This window comes from Macaca thibetana, chromosome 2 (genome assembly GCF_024542745.1).
Source record: "Macaca thibetana thibetana isolate TM-01 chromosome 2, ASM2454274v1, whole genome shotgun sequence".
NCBI classification, from domain to species: domain Eukaryota; kingdom Metazoa; phylum Chordata; class Mammalia; order Primates; family Cercopithecidae; genus Macaca; species Macaca thibetana.
Genome location: NC_065579.1, coordinates 37636539 through 37659493, shown reverse-complemented (window position 1 = coordinate 37659493; position 22955 = coordinate 37636539). Strand labels below are relative to the sequence as shown.

The 22955-nt window shown below is 43.1% G+C and overlaps 2 protein-coding genes across 3 annotated transcripts in view; one reads left to right on the top strand and one right to left on the bottom strand.

Moving 5' to 3' along the window:
* The window catches only part of ANAPC13 (anaphase promoting complex subunit 13), a 1014760-nt gene that overhangs the window by 454378 nt on the left and 537427 nt on the right, over positions 1–22955 (top strand). The window contains exon 1 of one of the 2 annotated variants that reach the window (XM_050779671.1): positions 11638–11649. The exons of the other annotated variant lie outside the window; for it this stretch is intronic. The gene's annotated coding sequence lies outside the window, so the exon portion shown is untranslated. Of the gene's footprint in view, positions 1–11637; positions 11650–22955 lie in introns of those variants that run through there. 2 annotated transcript variants of the gene reach the window in all.
* Positions 1–22955, bottom strand: part of EPHB1 (EPH receptor B1) — a 456164-nt gene that overhangs the window by 204981 nt on the left and 228228 nt on the right. The window lies entirely within an intron of this gene.

Below are 22955 nucleotides of genomic sequence, written 5' to 3'. Positions count from 1 at the left end.
GGTGGGGAGAAATAGGAGAGCAGGTACTAATCAATCTTGAAGCTATGATCAGAAACCATTTAGAAGGATGACAGCTTGCTTGAGCCATTCCTAAATTTCAGAGAGGAAACCTTCAAGGAACTAAGTTATCAATACAGTGATAGGAAGGAGTTTAGGGGATTTATTATTAGGAAATCATCACCTTGGTGCCTTTGTCTTGCTTTAAGTTTTCAAAGAAAAAATAAACAAACTTTGGAAGGTGGTTAGTACCCAGGCCCAGAGTAAAGGTGGGTTAGAATGAAATGACCCTGCCAATCTAGCTTGTGGGACTTCTTATTTCCTTTCCTTGTAGCAATTCTCAAAGTTAAGATAACAGAGCCCCAGAAACTAAGGGATAGAGGGACTCTTAGCTATGATAGCTGACTGGACATTTGAATTATTCTATTAGCTCCTACCAGTGGATCTGAGGCAAATACTCATGAAATGAGGTAAGGTCCTGTGTTGGTTTGTTTGTGTTGCCATAAAGAAATACCTAATGCTGGGTAATTTATATTTTTAAAAAGGAGGTTTATGGAAGACCCACTTGGGTGCCCTTCTGTCTCTGCAGCAGAAGGAGCTATTCTCCTTTCTCTTTCTTTTGCCTATTAAACCTCCGTTCTTAAACTCACAAACACACATACACACACAAACACACACGCGCACACACACACACACACACGGGGTTTAGTTGGCTCACGTTTCTGCAGGCTGTACAGGAAGCATGGTACTGCAGTCTGCTTCTGGTGAGGCCTCAGGAAGCTTACAAAATCCTGGCAGAAGGTGAAGGGGGAGCAGGCGTGTCATATGGCAAGAGAGGAAGCAAGAGAGCATGGGAGAGGTGCCACATTCTTTTAAACAACCAGAGCTCACCTGAACTCAGAGTGAGGACTCACTTATTACATGGGGACAGCACCAGGCCATTCATAAGGGAGCTAACCCCATTACCCAAATTACACCTCCTATTAGGCCCACCTCCAACATTGGAAGTCACTTTTCAACATGAGATTTGGAGGGGACAAAACATCCAAACCATATCATGCCCAAAGCAGCAAGAAGCAGAAACCAGGCCCTAGTAATCCAAAGCCACTCACCTTCCCACACGAAGAGGATGGGCACCATGAAGACAATGCCCATAACACTCGCCGGTGTTTGCAATATGATGGTAAAAATACGACAAATGCAACATATTTTTAAAATATATAAGTTCATTTTAATTTAAAGAACTATGCTGTATCATTATGTCCTTGCCATTTGGGGCATGGGGATCAAGGTGGCTTTTCTTTTACAGAATAACAGTGGCTGTAGGTGGTCATTACATTTTCAAGAGAGTCACATCTAACTCAAAGGTTAGGATCTAAAGTCATCAAATAAAGCAAAATCATGCATAATCTAATCCTAGAAAATCCCCTCAATCAGCCATCCACATTAGTCATGTATACATGATGTCTTGAATGTATCTCTATATCATTTCCTCTAACTTGCCTTTAGTCAATGATTTATATCAATTTGGATCCCAGCAACAGAAGACGAACTGCACATGACCTTAAACTTCAAAGAAAATGCCTTGGCTATGGAGAAAAAGGGTAAGAGGAGGCAGGCTCCACGCCCAGGATGGCGCTCCTCAGGGTCCTGGGGTACCACTGGAAGCACAAAGGAGAGCAACATCAGGGACCAACCAGCTTTTGCCCTATCTCATGTTTCCAACAGAAAAAACACTCAGAGCACGGAATTCAAAGGTCCAGAAGTTAGTCCACAAGCTGTGCATTCCTCACGGGCAGGAGGCCTGGCTTTGTCACCTGTGTCCTCACATAGAAACTGACACAAATTTGGTGCTCAGGACTTTTTGATGGATGAATACACATCCATTCACTCTTCTCTGATCACATGTTATAAACAGGTATCAAAACTGGGTCCCCAAAGTACCTGATACTCCTCCTTTCCAGAAGTGGGGTCTATGTCTCCTCCTTTAAATCTGGGCTCTGTAAATGGTTAACCAACCTAATACAATGAAAGCTATGGTATGCCAGTTTCTAGGCCAAGGTCTTAAGAAACTGGTGGCATTCAATTCCTGTCTCTTGGGATGCTCCCTTTTGAAAGCTAGCCACCATGCTGCGAGGGAGCCCAGGTCACAGGGAGAGGACAGGTGTAGGTATTCTGAAAGATAGCCCCAGCTGAGTTCTCAGTTGATGCCGCCATCAACCACCGGATCTGTGAGTGAAGAAGCCTTTGTGATGACCCCAGCCCCAGCCATCATCTGACTGCAATTGCACAAAAGAAGGTGAGCAAGAAGTGCCTAGCTGAGCCCAGCAAATTCCCAGAACTGTGAGAAATAATGACATGATTGACGTTGTTTTTACCCAATGCATTTGTTACACAATAGATTATCAGAACACATTAAGTGGCTTAAAGATGTAATCTGATTCAAAGATTCAGGCAAAGAGGTGCTTTTAAAGACAGCAAAAAATCTCAATGGCTATGCATCTCTCTAGCTCACCTGTTCAATGATGGATGCAGCGCAGTGGTGGGGAAAAAGGAAGCAGAAGGTAGTGTTTGCAGAATAGGCAGCTCCACTTAGATCCCAAAAAAGCCAGTGGACCGTAGTGGCCAAAGGCACCTTCTATAGATAGCCCACTTCTGAGTCTGTAAGGAAGCATCCACAGGGGCTAGAACTCCCAGCTCTACAGATCCTCACACACACCAGCAATGTGTGCTTAGCAACAAAGCCCACAGATGAAGCAAGCAGGAATTAACTGACTATCGGTTGGGCATTTGAGTTGTTTCAGCATCTCCTGAAACAGACACTCATAGGATGAGGCACAAAGCTGGAAGAAGCATAAGCCACAGTGGCCCTTTAGCAAAGGTCACTCAGCCCTAGTATGGAGGAGTTAGGTCCAGGAACATGGTGCCCACTGCATGCCAGACATGGCTAGATGCCAGCATGTGCATGCATGACTGGCAGGTGTGGTAACAACTTGGCTACTCTGCTCCCTAATGCTTCATGACATCTGCTTCAAATCTAATTTATGGGACCTTGGCAAGAGGGGAGTATTTTTGGCAGGGTGCAGTGGCTCATGCCTGTAATTCCCACAGTTTGGGAGGCCTAGGCAGGCAGACTGCTTGAGGCCAGAAGTTCAAGACCAGCCTGGGCAACATGCTGAAACCCCATGTCTATTAAAATTACAAAAAACAGCCAGGCATGGTGGCACACACCCATAGTCCCAGCTACTGGGGAGGCTGAGGTGGGAGAATCACCTGAGCCCAGGAGGTCAAGGCTGCAGTGAGCCATGATGGTGGTGATGGTGCCACTATACTCCAGCCTGGGCCACAGAGTGAGATCCTATCTCAAAAAAAAAAAAAAAAAAAAAAAAAAGAGAGAGAGAGAAGAAAAGTATTTTTTTTAAGACTTGAAAGAGATTCAGACAGAAAAGAGACTAAGGAAGGATTCCCTTCCCTCCTCCTTCCCTAGCACCTCCACCCTTGCCCTCCACTGACTCTTAGAGCACCCTTCAGTTTCCCTACGTTTCTTTTTTGAGCCATCACTCCACTGTTTTTAGCTCTTCACTGCCCATCTCGCCAATGTGGTCAGTATCTGTTCTCTCCATTGCCTATTCAGTCCCTTTGTAACCCACAAATGTCCATCTCTCATCTATGGCAAGGTTTCTCAACCTTGACACTGTTGACATTTGGGGTCAAATAACTATTTGTTGTTGGGGGGGTGGCTGTCCTGTGCATTTAGGATGTGTAACAGCATCATCTCCACCCACTATTTTTCAATATACTCTCCAGTTTTGACAACCAAAATGTTTCCAGACATGGCCAAATATCCCAGGAGGGAAGGGTGGGAAACTGCTTCTGTTTTGGAAGTACTGGCCTACAGTAAAAAGAAACTGTCACAAGGGTGTAAGTAAATGTTTGTTAAGGGAAGAAACAAATAAACAGAAACGAATGAGTGAATGAATAAACGGAGTAGATGAATGAGTGAATCAATGCACTACAGAGAAAGCATACTGCCTCGGGAACCTCTGAGTACATAAAGCTGAGAGCTGCAGGCAGGGAAGCAGTTAATAGGTCAGTCAGTCCTGCAGAGGCCCTGAATCCTCAACGGGCTTTTGCTGGCTGTGCAGTTCGATGCTTTTCCAATTAACAAGAAGACTTGCAGATGCCAATGGACCTTTAATAGGGTCACGGAAAGGGGTCCTCTGATAAGCCAGGCTGGAGAGTGTGACACTGGGAAACTCAGGCACCTGTCTGCCAAGGTACTGATTCATTCTCTTTGTGAAAGTTGCAATTTGGAATGACAGTTTCTCACCTTCTGTTTCCCCAGCTGCCATCTGAAAAGGTTACTTGCTCTAATTTGCCCAGCATTTCTCCTCTGTCGACCTCTCTCTAAGCTGTCACTTCTTTTCCTCTCTCTCCCTCCATCAGGGCCTTTTTTGAGTTCATTGGACTGTTGTGTGCTGTCCCTCACTATGTAGGAGAAGTGAACCTGCCAGGCTAACGGTCAACAAGTTTTCATCAAGGAGGAGAGAAGAAAACATAAGCCTTGGGGCCTTGGCCACACACTATCCTCCTCAGCTTCCTGGGTCCCTCCACTTTTCTCTCCAACTCAGTCAGACTCACTACATCAAGCTCAGGGCCACAGAATGCGAACAAGGGGCTGTGGCTGTGGGCAAGGAAATAGTTCAGTCAAATAAAAAATAGTCTATATTTCCTTGTCTTTTACAATAAGAATAGGTACTGTTTATTGAGTGTTCAGGCACTGTCACTAAGTGTTTTATGTGTATTATCTCATGTAATCTGCAAGTAACTTCACAGAGTAAGAGTTATATTTCCCATGTTAGAGGAGAATAAAAGATACATAGCAGTTCTCAAACTTTAGGGGACATCAGAATCACCTGGAGGGCTTGTTAAGCCACAGATTGCTCGGCCCCACCCCCAGAATTTCTGACTTAATTAGTCTTGCCTGGGACTGGGGAATTTGTATTTCTCAATTGAAGGATTAGTATCTTAGACCTGAAATTGTATAACTTGACCAAATACACAGACACCAAGGGGTAGATATAAATGGGAACCAGGTTTCTTGTATGGTAGAGTCTCCATCAAAACCTGATATTATTTCAGGCCAAGAGGAATTTTTATAGATGGAAAGATGATCAAACATGCATTATCCCATTCATTAAATATTTACCAAACATATACTGCCCTGTGCTAGCTGATATGGATACAAACAAAAAGAAGAGATCCTCAAGGAGCTTGCGTGACCAGCTAGTAACAGAAGTTCACAGGCAATAATGACAATACAAAGTAGCAAGAGCTATAGTTTAGAAAGAACAAAGCATTTGCTAGAGCAACAGTTCTCAAACTTTTTTGGTTTCATGGCCTCTTCTCACTCTTGAAAATTATCAGACTCCAATAATAAAATCATTACATATTAACTCGGAGAACATATTTTTATGAAAAATAACTCTTTTCAAAAAACAGCGAGAAAACTGGGACTGTTTTACAGCGTTGCAAATCTCTTCATGCCTGGTCCAGTAGAAGAGAGCTATAGTCTCACTTTTGCTTCCAGACTGAGCCTGATGTAATATGTTATTATTTTTGTTAAATTACATGAAGAAAATCCATTTTACATATATGTGTAGTTGAAAAATGGAAATGAACTGTAATAGCTCTTTCAGATAATTGGGAATATTCTTTGCCACTACACCAAAACTCAGTAAGTTAAGTTGCAATGTGGAATCTTAAACCTAGTCAATGAAAGTTTTGCATTAATATTGCATTAAAATACATTTATCTATTTTGAACTTCCAATAGAACTTTTACCTCTGGCTTGATTTGGTCACATCATACATTGGTCATTTGGCAAATATCAGTACACCTAATTACGTAACTCTTCTGAATGTGGACACATGAAGTATGGAAAACCCATATTCATTAATATCAGCTGTTAGATAGTGGGAAGCTGTCAAGTTTCCCAAAGCTCCAATTTTCACTTGAAAACTCAAATTTAATCATTTGCAACAAACACTTTCAGTTGTCTGCTTTGGAGTGATAAACTCACTCCCTTTATTTTCACAAAAATATCCTCCAAATATCCAAGTCTGAATACCCACAGCTTATGTATGTTCATTGTTATTTCAGGAAAAATAATATTACATGAAAATAATTGGCTAGTTCAGCTTGCAACTCAATCACATGGGTGCTTTTCCTTGCAACAACTATGATACCACAGTATGTGGCAAAAGTATTTTATTTGAACTTACCATTTTATCACACAGAATGTCAAAAGGATTCAAGGATAAAAATTTAATCACACACTAACTAACCTTACTAGTTCATCAATGACAAAGACATCCTTAAGCAAAATTTGCTTTCTTTTTCTTTTTTCTTTTCTTTTCTTTTTTTTTTTCAGTGACTGGTGTGAAGGATAGCAATGACTACTCGTGCATTTTGGTGTCATTGCAATACTGGTTTCATAGCCAGACAGAACAAAACTTTACCTATCAATGCTTTCACACCTTCCACACAAATGTCAATGCACCGAAACAGGCAATGGCATCTCTAAGTGTTATTGTGAAAACAGTTTTGACCTTGTAGATCACCCTGACAGGATCTCCCAGGGGTCTGTGGGCACACTTTGACCACCATGCTATAGCAGCATTAAATTCCTTGGCACTTCTCAGGCATCTCCTAAACCTATCTTGTTCATATTCAGCCTTGATTCTTAGATGCCTGAAAACATTAAAAGCCTCAAACAAAGAAAATACAAAAGGTGAAACTATGGAAGAAAAAAATTTAGAAAAAACATTTCTATGCTATAATACATCAGCTAAGAGTACTCACATACAGTCAAAATGAGTAGGCAGTTTATTTTAGCTTTAAAGACATCCCTTTAAAAACAACCAAATATGTTAGGATATTACAGACCTAGTTAATATGTTTTCTAAGAACAATCAGTGTCATTTATTAAGCATTTGCTCAAGAATAGACATTGTGCTTGTTTAATCTTTCCAACAACCCTATGAAACAAGTTGTAATTTTGCCTCCATTTGAGGCCAGGAAACTAAGACCTAGAGAGGTGAAGCAGAGGGCTCCATATTACACAGTCAAAAATAAGTAAGCAGAATTGGGATTATGAACTGGTTCTGTCTGACCATGAAGCTGGTGTTCTTAACCTCTCTTCTTTGCAGCACGCTAGTCAGCAGCACCCAGAGTGCTGCAAAGAAGAGCTGAAATTGCTCTGCTTGCTGAGGACTGGATACTAGCCTTTACCACATGGACTGGTCCCTTAGGGCAGATGTAGGCAGAGCCACTCTCTGCCAGGAAAGCATGGCTTGGCCACACTTGCAAACCCTCAGGAGATGGTCTTGCCTTCTGATGACTTCCATTCCCTTTATCTGCTACACTAACAATGCAGCCACCATACTCCCCACAAAGCATCAGGATCCTCCCACTACGCTTGTGACATATACAGAAACGTCTGCCCCTTCACATCCTGGGGAGCTGCAATAAATAGAGGCAAATCTTTTTATTCCCCTTAAGTTAGTCATTTGTAAGTGAGTCAAATTTAGTTTTAATTAGAATCTATTTTCTGATAAATGTACGGTTCGGGACATTGATTATACAAACTCTGCCTGCTAATCAGTGCCTGTCCTATTTGTTCTCTCATTAGCCCAGCCCTGACATTCAGACCCCTGCCAAGAGTGGAGGCTTCAGGAGGCTCCATGGCAGGGCTGTGTGAAGATCATTGAGAGGCCAACATGGCCTGACCTCAGTGCCTCTCCTTCATTGACCTCTTACCTCCAGGACTCAGGGAATAGGCAGGTCAGCTTCTGTCCTGCTTCTTCCTTCCCAAGCATTAGCATGGGAAATAATTTGTGAAGGTGTCATCCATGGAAGAGGCAGCTGCATTTCTATGGATGCAAGAGTCTTCCGCTAAAGGAACACATCTTAGGAATGTCTGTATCAGGATGGAGCAGGACCTTATGTGGAGGAGAGGAGGGAGCACCAGGTGCAGGGAATCCTCAGGGAGTCACAAACAAGACACAGAAACAGGTGATTCCCTGACAGGGAGGTCAGTGAGGCCTTCTCCTTGATAATCGAAGCAGAGAAGATGGTATGGAAAGGAATAGGGAGGAAGACAGAAGAGCTCAAGCTGGCGAGAGACTTCACTCCAGACTTCCACCCCAGGAAGGCATCGAACCCACAGACATTTTTCATGGAGGGCTTCTCACTCTGAAATTGAGATTTGGGAATGATGGAGACCCCAACTACAGCCTTGATTAAGCCTGAACCTGGCTTTCTAACAGAAGATTACAGAGAAAAGTACCAAACTATTTAGGGGCTCAGATAGCCCACATTATTATTATTATAATTATTTTGATATGTGTGTAAGATATCCACAAGAAAATAAAATCCTAGGAATGGACTTCTTTAAATTCAATAGTCTGGCATTTGCAGTTTGATATAGGGAGCTGTTTAAATACTTTAAGAGCTGGGCACAATGGCTCACACCTGTAATCCCAGCACTTTGGGAATCCGAGGCAGGTGGATTGCTTGAGCTCAGGAGTTCAAGACTAGCCTCAGCAACATGGCAAAACTTGTCTCTACCCAAAATACAAAAAATTAGCCAGGCATGGTGGCGTACGCCTGTAGTCTCAGCTACTTGGGAGACTGAGGCACAAGAGTTGCTTGAACCTGGGAGGTGGAGGTTGCAGTGAGCCAAGATCATGCCACTGCACTCCAGCCTGGGCGACAGATGGAGACTGTCTCAAAAAAATAAAAAATAAAAATAAATAAATACACGCTTTAGAAAGGGGTCTTAGAGGATGAGTCATGAGAATTTCTTGTGATCAGTTAAAGAATGAGCTTGTTGTTTGGACAGACCAGATAATAAGGCAGCACCTTACCTACCTAGAGTCACCAACCTCAGTGCAAGTAGATTTTTCAAGAGGAAACAATCAGCCCAGTGAAGGCTGCCCTGCAAACTCGACAAACTCAGCTCAATAAGCAAGACCCAGACCACCAGCACTGCAGGAGAGGCAGCCCTCCTCGGCAGGGTGGTTGCTGGATTTAGCAAATAAAAATACAGGACACTCAGTTGAGTTGGAATTTCAGACAAACAGTGAATTTTTTTTCATATACTCATACATGCATGTCCTAAATATTTCATGGGTCATACTTATGCTAAAATGCTATTCTTTGTGAAAACTCCATTTGAGACTGTTAAGGTTTGCATGTGTCTCCCGAAAAGCATATTTTGGAAATGTAATTCCCAATGTAACAGTGTTGAGAAGTGGGGCCAAATGAGAGGTGATTAGGCTATAAGGGCTCCGCCCTCATGAACAGATTAAGGATATTATCACAGAAGTGGGTTCCCTATAAAAAGATGAAGCCAGGTTTGGTGGCTCATACCATAGTACCAGCACTTTAGGAAGCTGAGGCAGTTGGATCATTTGAGTCCAGGAGCTTGAGCCCAGCCTGGACAACACGGCAAAACTTCGTCTCTACAAACAGATACAAACAAGTTAGCTGGCATGGTGGTGCAGGCCTGTAGTCTCAGCTACTTGGGAGGCCGAGGTGGGAGGACTACTTGAGCCCAGGAGGTTGGGGCTGCAGTGAGCCATGTTCATGCCACTGTACTCCACCCTGGGTGAAAGAGTGAAACTCTGTCTCAAAAAATAAATAAATGAAAGCACAAGTTCAATCCCTTCTTGTGTGTGCGCTCTCCCTCTCTCTCTCTCGTGTGCAGGTGCCCTCTCTTTGCCCATCTGCTTTCCACTATGGGATGATGCAGCAAGAAGGCCCTCCCCAGATGTGGCCCCTCAGTCTTAAACTTCCCAGCCTTCAGAAACATGAGTCAACAAATTTGTGTTTATTATAAATTACACAGTCTGTGGTATTCCTTTATAGCAGCACAAAATGACTAAAACAGGGATGTACTTATACTAAAAAAAATTCATTGTTTCTCTAAAATTCAAATCTAACTTGGCATCCTATATTTTAGCTAGCAACCCTAGCCTATTTGGGGTCTCAAATCTCAGGCTTCAAGTCTCTACCTTCTGGCCCATAGTACTCAGCAGTTTGGACCTTCCTTTTCCTTTTCATAGGGGTGAACCTGCCCAGGGCTGTCGGGAGAGAGTGAGACCTTGGGGTTCTTTGCACAAATGTAGTTGGAATACCTGCATTTGAGGAACCCCATGTGAGGAGTATCTTTATAGGAAGGCCATGAACACCAGCATCACAGCTCACACTTCCACGGGTCACAGAAGGCCCCCCAGACACTGTGCCTCCCAGCATCCCACTGGTACTGAGCCAGACAAATGAACTCCAGGGAGTACCACATTATGGTCTGGGGGAGGGCTGGGGGATTGAAAGCTCTGGGAGCTATTCTCTCTGAGGCAAAAACAAGAAGAGAGAAAATAGAATAGCAGGCTGAAAGTTCTCAGGATGTTGGCTAGCACGCCCACCACTACACACTGCAGAGCGGATGCATCCCTGCTCTTCTGGTTTACAGGAGTCCAGGGAAGAGGCCCCAGGTGGTGGAATATATCCCTTACCAGCAGGGAACTTTTCACCACAAAAGAAAATCCCCTCTAAGGGGATTCATTAAATAAAGTCCTAGCTGAGCCTTTCCTAAGGGGCTCCAGGCCTTCTGCAGCTGGACGCTCACTAATCCCCCATAAAATTCCGATGTGGTAGGAAGGGGAAGGAATTATAGATGTAAAATTGTTATCAGGCGGTTTCAGGCGGATTTCTCCTCATCCACTTCCTCTATCTCCTCCTCCTCCTTGTCATGCTATTAAGAATAATGCCTTGCACACATAGAATGCTTTACAGTTTAGAAAGAGCTTTCTCTTGCGATATCTTTGAGGCCGGGCAGAGCAGTGACCCGCCAGGGCTGTGACATGATTCCCTGAGTTCTCACAGCTCCTGGCTTCAGGACCCCTCACAGCCATGTTTATTGAGCTGAACATCCTCAACAGCAGCCCCTTCTCCTTCCCTTTGATGTGTGCACATGTCTGTGCAAGGGCACACAAACACGCATGTGGATGCAGGTGTGTCTCGCCTACAAATCCAGTGTCAGTCCTGCACTCCTGCAGGTCAGGGTTGGGCCTGTTTTACCAAATGCCCCCCAACCCCAGGGCTCTGTGTCTCTGCATGGCCCATCCTTCCCAACGCTGCAGGTCCCCAAGAGGACAAGCCAGGGGCTGCTCTGAGGATGTCACACTGCATGTGGGGAGCTATTCCTGCCTGACAGAATTCTGGGTGGCTGAGAAAATTCCAAAGATCAGCTTGGGCTTATTGCACACCTACCATGTGCCACGCCCTTTATACCACACTATGGTGTATGCATCTAGAATCTCCTGAAAGGAAAGTAGTATTACCCCAGATACGGATGGTGGAACCCAGATTCAGAGATGAACAGCATTTGCCTGAGAACACACAGCAAGTAAGTGGCAGAGTTTGGATTCAAACCCAAGAAACTTGACTCCAAACTCAAAATTTCTGTTACAAAGATTTTGCAGGTCAGGAACTCAGACAGAGGTTGGTAATTGGTAGCGGAACTCTTCTGTTCCATGTGGCATGGACTAGGGTCCCTCAATGTACTCAGTTGGTGGCTGGGGGGGGGTCTGCAGGAGCCAAAATGGCCCAACTCAGCAACCTGGCACCTTGACAGCGTCAGCTGCCAGACCGGGCCTCTCTCTCTCTTCCTGAAGTTTCAGGGATTCTCTATGTACTCCCCTCTTGCAGAGGAGCAGGATATACATGTTTACTCGGGGCAAGAACTGACCAAAGAGGAAGCAGCACATGCTGTTAAAGGCAAGACTTGGAACTGGTAAAGTGCTATTTTGCCACAGTCCATTGGTCAAAATAATTACAGGCCAGCCCAGATTCAAAGGGAGGAGAAGTGGGCACCATCTCTCCTTTGGATATGTGTCAAACAATTTTCTGTCATCCCTACCCCACCACCGGTGAAAAGTAAACTCACACATGTTATATCAGCAGGACTTAGGGAGGCTACCCCAGTGGAGCTTACACTATTCACTGGAGCTACAGATGGCTAACTTGTCCCTCACACCTTACTTCAGTGAGGATAGGGAGAAGCAAACTTGCAGGAAGGGGTCACACCTGAGCTCTGTGATAAGCCCACACATTCCTGTGGGAGATCTGGTAGGTAAACAATGACTGGGATAAGAAAAGGGTAGAGCCTAATATGGGGCACACCAATTCTAACACTAACTGCAGATTTCCTGCAAATTTCTTTGGTAAGTCATTTAACCAATCAATGTCTGAGGGGGCAGAGAAAACCTGGTTTAATAAAATTCACCACTCAAAGAACATAGATTAATTAGTACCCACTCAACGCAGAAATCATGAAACCTCCATTTTAATCTTGGACCTCTTGGCTTGTTCAGTAATAAGACTTTTATCCAAAGTGGATCTAAGATACAATGCAAACTTTTAGCTGGTTCATTTACTCCTTTTCTTTTTTTAATTTTATTTATTTATTTATTTACTTTTTTTTATTATTATATTTTAAGTTCTAGAGTACATGTGCACAACGTGCAGGTTTGTTACATATGTATACATGTGCCATGTTGGTGTGCTGCACCCATTAACTCATCATTTACATTAGGTATCTCCTAATGCCATTTACTCCTTTTCTACCATTATACAGAAAGCATCACTGATGGGAGGTGGGGAGATAGATGGTAAATCAATGGTGTCCCTGGTCATAGGTAAGTCACCTAAACTCTCTGGACCCCAGTCTCCCCTTCTGTCAAATGGACTTGGTCTATGTGATTTCTAAATCCCTTCCAACATTTTTATGTTGGGAGCTAATGCTAGTGACCTTTAAAAGCTAAATTCATGCAAAACCAGTCATTTTCTCCAGTACATATCTAACGAGTGCTTTCCTGTACAAAGCATTTGTCCTCAAGGGATGTCTCCCTGAGGATTTGAACCTCCTCCAGTTTTCAAGGCCAAGACCAGGGAGCATTCTATCAAATCCTCCCCAGAGGCCAGAGTCTGATCCCAGTATTCTTCCTGTCTCTTGGAGATTTGAAACAAAAACCAGACTTTTCATTTTCAGTGTGCATCTGGAGTAAGGAGATTCAGTTTCAAAGTGATTTGCTGCACAGAAAACCCTCTATTTTGCTTCCAAGCCTGAGCAGTTACTCTAGCTCCTCAGCATGTGCTAATTCTCTCATTACTGGGCCTGGGGTGAGGGTGGCGATATCCCAGGTCAAGATGTTCCCTGTGCCTTGAAAGAATGCCTGATTAAAGAACAACAATCCATCTATCTTCTCTGTAGTCTAGTTACCATCCCATTGCTCTGGTCCTGCCCACTTGGCCGGGTATTCGGCTGCCTGAATCAATCAATCAGGAGAGCAGAAAGCTGTCCTAATAGCCACATCAGGACTGCTCGTCAAGCCCCACTGCTCACTTTTGTAAACCTCTGCAACCCTGGAACCCAGACACATCAGTCCACTGCCACCATCCACAGATCTGAGATACGGTTTCCACATTTGGGTTTCCTGACCTAGCTCCCTGTTGACCCAGCTGATCTAGCTGCTAGATATTCTAGAAATATCCTAAATAGACATAGGACCCGACTGATCACAGAGGTTAAGGAACCTATCCCACGCTTATACAACAGTTCAGAAGAAGGTGAAGGCCAGAACACCCATCAGTCATGCTTTCATGGTGACTGAGCTAGGAAGACCCTCCACAGGTCTGAAGGGTGAAGTTAACGTAGAAGACAGCAACACTTGAACTGTGCAGGCCTGCAGGTGCCCATCTCTCTCAGTCTCAGGGTATAGTAGCCTGTACACTGCAGAGCACCCACATGGTGAAGACAGCACAGAATGGGAAAACAGTGAGGGGTCAGCTGACCTCACAGGCCATGCAGACCTGCCTCCTCCATCCTGACCAGTTTGAATGCGTATATGCCAATTCCACCACTTCCCTGATTAATTTTCTCCCTGTCCAATTCAAGCAGGCCCCAGCTGCTTGGTTGCACTGGCCTCAGTCCTCTGTGGCATCACCCTCCCCCAGTAGTTACGATATGGGCCTGAGGCTCTAGTTCTCCAGAGATAGCACCTCACGGGCCTTGCTGTGCTACCTATGCCGACAGCCTCCTCTGTCTTCTCACCCAACCATAGGCTCCTGGGGTCAGAAGCGGCTTCTTACCTCTCTGTCCTCAGTATTTAGACCAAAGCCTGGCAGCCACTGGAAAGTACTAAGTGGATGCATGTGGAAATAGTGAAAGGATGGAGAGACGAGTGGATGGAAGGAAAAATGAATGGAGAGGTAGATAAATGAATGTTCGCTCCAAAGAGGATTTCCATACACTTACACCCCTCTTTTCCTCAAACCTGGGGACCTGGCTAGACCAGATACTTTGGCAAATCCCATCAGCCAACCACCCTAGGGACCAAACTTGTCTTTTTGGTGGTATAGCAGTGCTGGCATGTTACAGACAGGCCTCCACATGGGCCAGTCACCTGACCCTGCCACAAGCTCATATGTTGTGGAATGGTCTATGACAAATGCATCATGTAAGGATATGTGCAGTGGCAAGAGGTGCTGGAGTAGTATCTCAAGGCCAGTGGACAGTAGGTCTCCAGCTGTCCAGCCTTTCCCAGAAACAGAAGCCAGACCCATGCAGATGAGTACGAGAGGGACTGTGCTGATGAGCAGAAGGGTCCTCGTGGGATTCCAAGCCCCAAAACAGAACACGCTGGATTTCAGCCTCCTCCTCTAATTACTCAGGGATGTGCTCCCTAGGATGTACTTTAAGTATAAAAGACTCCCTAATTAAAGGTAATTCACTTTTCCCAATTCTATTTACCATTGCATGTAATTATTGGAAATACTGGCTTGGAATAAGAGAATGTTCTTTTTTCCCCCGTGCAAGTCTACCTTCTCCTTCTGTGGAAGTAGGCAGCAAAATCTCAACTCTGTGGGTAGAAGCCAGTTTCTTTCAGTAGAAAAAGGCTGAAGGTGAAGCCCTGCGGACAAGGGAAACAAGACCCCTAAGCAGGGGTGATGGCAGGTTTTGGTGCAGCCTCCCTAAGGAGCAATGGATACAAGACAGGAGAGGGAAGCAGGGGAGTTGTTCGGCACAACCCATGCCCACTTTGTGTGGGCAGCAGAACCCTAGGCTAAGGCCATGTGACTCCAAAATCCCACTGAGTTAGAAGCATGAGTTTGGAATGTAGCAACGGAGGAAGCTGGCCCTAGAAATGGCTATAAGCTGGCAGAAGGAAGGAGTGCGCCGCAAGATTTCTCCAGCCTGGGTAGCATGTGAGCACTCAGCTTTCTTCTCAGCCTTTCATACTCTGTATCTTTCTTCAGCTCCAGATGACAGCCTCCTTGTCCGTTGTCCTCCTTCCTCTGGCTGTGCATCCTATTTGGGTCCTACAGGCAGAGGCTATCCTGTAGGATCTACACCCAGAAAGGTTTCAAAAGGCTTCCAGGCAATAAAGTGCTGCACTTACAAGTCAGCTACAGGCTGGGGTCCCCACCTACTTGAGCATTCACAGGGTCCCAGGTGGGAACCTTAGAAAGTGCCTGCCTCTGGGAGCCATGACAGCTGCCTTGGCAGAGCCCCCCAGGCAGAGCCACATGGCAGGACTTGTCCAGAGTCCCTGCGGCTGTGACTTGAGACCGAATCTTGTCTAGACACTAAAGTGCAAGATTTAGCTATCAATTCGTCACAATCCACCTGTCCAGTTTCCTGCATGGCTTTTAGCCTCTAATCCTCCCCCAGGTAGACAGCACCTGCCTCTCACAGCAGTCAGAAACTGTTTACAGATGCACAGTCAAGAGCCTGCAGCCCTCACACGTGATTCCCAGATCTAGCCTCTGGTGCTGCACAGGACCTTTTCCTGTGAGATCCTCCCAGGCAGACTTGGCTATACTTTGAAGTCCGCCTGCCCCTTGCCCTCCCTGAACGGGAGGTGCATATTTTATCTCCAGTGGACCATGAAGGTCTGAGGGAGGCAGGCTGATTTATCAGAGACATAACCATACAGTCGAAATTGTGTCAATATATCTTTGCATAGTGGATTCTGAAGGATGCCCCCTATTTCTCTGGTAAATCATATACATTTAAAGTCCCCAAATGCCTAAATATATATTTATCCAGTAAATCAGCTCAGCTTTGAAGTGGCTCATTTCTTTCCTGAAGAAATACAGGATACAGTTGCTAACCTTGTTTTTCTTTCCTTCTCAGAGTTTTAAAAAAAAGAGAAGCAGAGAAATGAAATTCTGAATAATGAATGTTTAAATATTGACGAAGGTTTGACACTAATGGTGTGAGGGAAAGCGTGCAGCACGATAGCTCCTCTGCAGCAGGATCTACAAAGGGAGGCATTTTGCTAGAACCTCTGGGGCCCCTTCCAGCAACAAAATTCTCTGAATCTGTGACACATTATTCAGCTTTCAGAGGCCAGGGCAGGGGTACATTGGACTTGGATGGTGCCTTCTCCATGCAATAGGAAAGAGTTAACTTATTAGTCTTCATTTCCTGGTTCTGTCTCTCAACCTATTTGCAAACAATTTATTCAGAAACTGCAGTTTCTCATTTTTTAAGATACTACCCTGGATATCCTTAAGGATGGCTCTTGTTATCTCCCATCTTCCTAGGAGGGCATCAAAATCCATTATGAAGAATTTACCTCTGTGGAATCCCTAATGCTATGCCTGTGCACAGTAGGTCCTCGATGAATAGTGGTAACTTTCCTAGACTCTCCAAATGCATGTGCACGTTGTTTTTCACAGCCACAGGCCCCAGAATGCTGAAACATTTCCCCGCTTTAGAGCCAGGAGGATTGAGAACCAGTGAATACACATATCAGAGAGAACAGTTGCCTATGTGCTTCCTACAGGTGTGGGTTGACTGGTTGATTCTGGAGACTCTATTAGCTGTAAAGGCAAGGCATGGGTCCCCAAAAGGAGCTGACCTTCCACACAAGGTGCATGCTACCCTTTCTTCAGGATGGCCATGGCCTGGGCTCTCTGAGACTGTCTCTCTGTCTTTAAGGCGAACCCACCGTAAACAATTCCAGAATCTACCCTGACTGTCACATTGGCAGGAAAGGAATTTCCCCATGCTGCTCTATCCCAACACAAACTGAATCCTTCACTGAAGTCCATCAGCTATTGTGGTGGTCACTGCTCATAGTGCTAGTCATTCTTCAGGCAGACAGACTTTTATCACTAATGTCATCTGCATTCAAAGCTCTGACTCAAACATGCTTCTCTTTGCTGCTTTTTGGAATCCCATTGCAATGACAATAAAGAATAGGAAAGGTGTAAACTACCCCTGGACAAAGAGCACTGGGAGGAAGACTCAGCACACAAGAGGTCTGTATACATTTTCGAAGAGAGGAGTAGACACTGACTTTGAGAAATGGCCACAATTTTCATGTCTCTGGAGGGGCTATATGAGCTTCTTTGTCACTGGAACTCCTCAAAGGCACAGTTCTGGGAAGCAGGGGATGGAGCACGCCCCAAACAAATGAATAAATAAAATTCAGTGATTAGAGAAATCTTCTCCTTAAAAACTGTACGGCATCTGAGAAAAGATCTCTGGATACTAACTTGAGAGAAGTGATCATCTTGCCATCTGACCACCCAACAATGGCACCCATTCATCAATCAGCCCCTGCCACTCACATAGAGCCGCTGATCACCTTTCAGTGCCTCACACTAAAATATGAAGAGATGGCCTGGGTGCTCAGATACACTTTTTTAAGCCTGCAGTCTGAGATAACAAAACCTACAAACAGAGGATTCAGAAGAAAAAGAAGCAAAGCAGATAATTGAAGAAAATGTCTAAAACTAGAATAAATATCGTCAGAGAGATGGAACAATATTGCACTCATGAAAGAAAAACAGGATGCCATGAAAATAAATGTCTTAGAAAATAAAAATAAAAGCTAATATAAAAACAAATCAATAAAATAGTTGTATGATGAAGTTGGAGAAATGACCTAAAAAAAGAACAAAAATATCAGTGATAGAAAAAAGATATTTAAAAATAAATAAATAAAAGAATCCATACGGGAAGTCTCATATCTTACTAACAAGAGTTTGAGAAAGATAACTGGTAAAAGGGATAGCAGTTATCCAAAAAGCACTAAAATAAATTTTATCAGATAAAAGGACACCAAACTCCAGACTGAAATACTTGTGCAGTACCCAGGCGAGGAGGAGGAGGAGGAGGAGGAGGAGGAGGAGGAGAGAGGAGAAGGAGAAGGAGAAGGAGAAGGAGAAGGAGAAGGAGAAGGAGAGGAAGAGGAAGAGGAAGAGGAAGAGGAAGAAGAAGAAGAGGAAGAAGAAGGAGCAGAAGCAGCAGAAGCAGAAGCAGAAGCAGCATGAAATTTCAGAATTTCAGGAATAAAAGAGAAGAACTTAAATGCTTCCAGCAAAGAAAATCAAACCAAACCCAAAAACAAAATAAGGAAAATCGAAATGTCACTGACTATCCCAACAAGCACTGACAAGCAGAAGAAGCCAAATCAATATATTCAAATTTTGGAGGAAAAATGATTTTTAACTTAGACATCATACCCAGCCAATCAACAAAAGATAAGGGTAGAATAATCGTATTTTCAGAGAGGTGAGGATATAAAACATTTACCTTTCAAGCATACTTTTGAACAGAGGCTTCAGGAAGGAGCTGGGAGATCAACTGAACCATCTGAGCATTTGGAAAATAATATTTGTTATTATAATACAAATTTGATTGACTTTGTGGAAAAAAGTACAAGAGAAAGAAAATAATAATGTTTAACTCTACTTGGCTAAGCATTGAAAAATAGTTGCAGCTGGATGCAGTGGCTCATGCCTATAATCCCAGCACTTTGGGAAGTCCACGCAGTCAGATCACTTGAGCCCAAGAGTTCAAGACCAGCATGGACAACATGGAGAAACCCTGTCTCTACAACAAATACAAAATTTAGCCAGGCATGGTGGCGCACACCTGTAGTCCCAGCTACTCTGGAGGCTGAGGCAGGAGGATTATTTGAGTCCAGGCGGCAGAAGTTGCAGTGAGCTGGGACTAGGACACTGCAGTCCAGATAGGGCAACAGAGTGAGACCCCATCAAGAAACAGAGAAAGAGAGAAAGGGAGAGAGAGAAGGAAGAAAAGAAAGAGAGAAAGAGAGAAGGAAGGAAGGAAGGAAGGAAGGAAGGAAGGAAGGAAGGAAGGAAGGAAGGAGGGAGGGAGGGAGGGAGGGAGGGAGGGAGGAGGGAAGGAGGGAGGGACGAAGGAAGGTTCTATAGCTATAATAATCTAAACATGCTAGATTTTTTTTAAAAGTTGTAAATATATGTTAAAGTGAATGAATATACATTCTGTATTATATATATGTAGATATCAAAAATCATATGTATAAAATTAACACAGAGATATATAATACATAGAGTGAAAGATATTAGCAAAATAACAGAAGAGGAAAAATATAGAAAGGGGCAAGAGATCCAAATCCTCAGCATTGATAAAGGGAAGTCAAAAGGCAATATCTAAATTGACATCAATAAAACACATTAAGCATACAATTCAAAAAATGGGAGTATATCTACGAAACAGGTAAAAAGTGTTAGGGAAAAGAATGGGGTAGGGGAGATGAGAGGAGACTGATTTTTCCGTTTAGTACTCATGGAATTGTTTAATCCACTACTTTAGTAAAAATAGAAATTAATTTAAGAAATGAAAAGCTGCCATTTCCGCAAGTGGGTCCACTACCACAGGAAGGAAGAAGGTGCTAGACAACCTCCTGGTGTAGGATGGAGGGAGACCAGACGAAAAGGGAGCCCCCAGACACGCGCTCTGCTCTGGCTGGGAACTAGCACACTTTTAAATTCTGGCGACGTCCATCCGTGTTTCTAAACCACATAGTTGAAAGGTTTTAAAGAAGGTGGCTTTAGCAGATTAGTTGGAACTTTCCCTCTCTGGGATTAAAACAGAAGAAGTAAAAGTCGTATTTTCACAACTAGAGCAACACTAGAGCCCTGTTTTCATTCCACCCAACAGTTTGTGACATGAAAATAAACAATATGGAAAGGAGGTGTTTCTATATTTTTCCCGAGTCTCTTGAGATGAAGTTGGGCAAAGGGTATGCAGCCAAACTGTTTTCACACCATGCCTCAACTGAGTCTCACACTTCTTTGCATTTAGAGGGGATTTTCATCACTGCCTGGTTTCAGAATTGACTAGGTAGAAACTGCAAGCTGATAGCTCAGCTCAGCCATCATTACCATGTGTGGCCTGAACCAAGAGTCGGTGGTGTCAGGAATAGCTGATCACATGTATTTAAAGTTGCCGTGGGGCCCCTTTCCAGTTTGGCCCAAAATAAACTACTTCATTGGTCATCACAAATTATAATCTTAACCAGTGATAGATTCACCTAAAACACCAAAATATATATTCAAAACAATTCCCCTAAGAAACAGGAATTATTTTTTAAAGAGTTTAAAGTATAAACATGCACAGGGTGAGAAAATTCACATAAAAAGGAGAATGGTATAAAATAGTGGCCAGACAGCAATGCCTGACGCAGTTTCTCCCAGATTCCCACTAAAATACCAGTAAAAACTAGAAGTAAAAACTTAAAGCCTGCATACACTACAAATTCTAGGACACAGTCCTAGAACCTTCAGGGATTTCCATCAATTATTAGGCCATGAAAGTGAAATTTAAAAACATAAACTGAGGCACACAAATGGATTTTTGCCTGAAACAGAGCAAACTTGAAATAAAATAGTGGCAATGATCTATTTCTGTCCCTAAGTTCTAAACATAAAAAAATACAAGTCAGGCTACCTTCTGTTGATTCTCAACAGGGGACGATTTTGACACCAACCCCCAACCTCAGGAAACATTTAACAATCTCTGGAGGTATTTTGGCTGTCACAACTTGAGGAGAGGGGGTGCTACTGGCATCTAATGAACAGCCAAGGATGCTGCTAAATGTTCTACAATGCACAGGACAGCTCCCCACAACAAAGAATTATTCAGACCAAAATTTCAGTAATGCAGAGGATGAGAAAAACTGCTGTACTCCATGGAAGATGTATTTTAAGGCAGTAAGAACGTCTGTTTCTCATCATACTGAACGTATTAATCTCTTACTCTTGTTAACACACACACATACAAACACACACACAGAAACAACTTAATACATCTTAATACATTATGTTTGAAGGCCCTCATATTTATCCAAAAGGTCTTTTAAAAATCAACAAGTATTCAGACAGGAGAAAAAGTAAAAGAAGAAACCAGGTAACCAATGAAAGACTAGCCTCCCATCATCTCACAGGGGCAAGAACAGAACACGCTGGACAATACTGAGTTTTGCAGAAAATGATTGTGGCCAGACATTTTATACTTAACCAACACACCGTCTAAATGTGCAGCAACAAACACACTTCAAGACACACATGAACTCTAAAATTATAACACATATCATTTTAGAAAAAACATCATACTTGAAAACACACTCCACCCTGTTGAGTAACGAATCCAAATGAAGAATTTGAGAATGAGGAAGCTGGAGGTGAGTGATAAAACCCATTTAAATGCAAAGTTCTTTATATTATTGTTGTAAATAATGAGAATGAGAGAAAATAAATAATACAAGTAATAAGAAAGTAGATACAACAACAGACAGTGTTGTCTTCTGTTTAAAAATCTTTCTATATAGCTCCGTGCTCATGAATTGAAAAATCCCAGCAAATTGAATATTTTTTCTGCAAAATGTAAATTATCAAATTGTGACACAAGAACAAATAAAAACTTAAGAGATTAATTATGAGGAGAGAATTTTTCCAAACTACCAAAGTTTACATCTGAGAAAGATTCCAAGACCGAGTAGTTTTACAAGCGGGTTCCTTCAAACTTTTAAGAAACAATTCCATGCTATATTAACTGCCTCATGAATTAAAAAATATAAAATTCTGTCTAGTTCATTTTATGAAGTTAGCAAAAATCTTATACCAAAATGTGGCAATGTAACTAAAAAAAAGAGAGAGAAATTTACATATTAATACAGATGTGAGCATTAAACAAAGAGTACTGTAAAACAAACACAGCAGGCCACGGTAGCTCATGCCTGTAATCCCAGCACTTTGCAAGGATAGGCAGGTGGATCACAAGGTCAGGAGATCGAGACCATCCTGGCTAACACGGTGAAACCCCATCAATACAAAACATTAGCTGGGCGTGGTGGCAGGCGCCTGTAGTCCCAGCTACTTGGGAGGCTGAGGCAGGAGAATGGCGTGAACCTGGGAGGTGGAGCTTGCAGTGAGCCAAGATGGTGCTACTGCACTCCAGCCTGGGCGACAGAGTGAGACTCCGTCTAAAACAAACAAACAAAAAACAAACACAACATTCAGCATGACTAAGGTTGATCCTAAAATCGAAAATAAGTTTCATATGTTTTCATTAATAGTAATCAAAATTTCATGTCAGTTGGTCAACAAGGAAAACAATACGCTTATTTCCAAACACATATATTCTTCTTTACTATTCTTTCTAGTTAATATATGTTATTTTCTTCCTAATATTCTACTTTAAACCTACACAATTTTTACTGATGAAACAAGGAAAGGGAGTCCCATTAAAATTAGAGAGAAATAAACTTATTCCCCTTCACTGATGCTTTACACTTTTCAAAGATCAGGCCAGGGCAATAAGAAATGAAACAGAAATTAGAGATGTAACTGTTAAAAAGGAAGAAAAAAATAATCATTGCTTCATACAGTATGATTAGAGACATAGAAATTGCAAAGGAAACAACTGGAAAATATCTTAAAATTTTCTAAGAGTGTTGAGAAAAGTAAACCGGCAGTGGGGGCGGTGGGGGAGGGGGCAGAGATAGATTTCTTTAATACCAGAAATAACCAGTTTTAAAAATCCACTC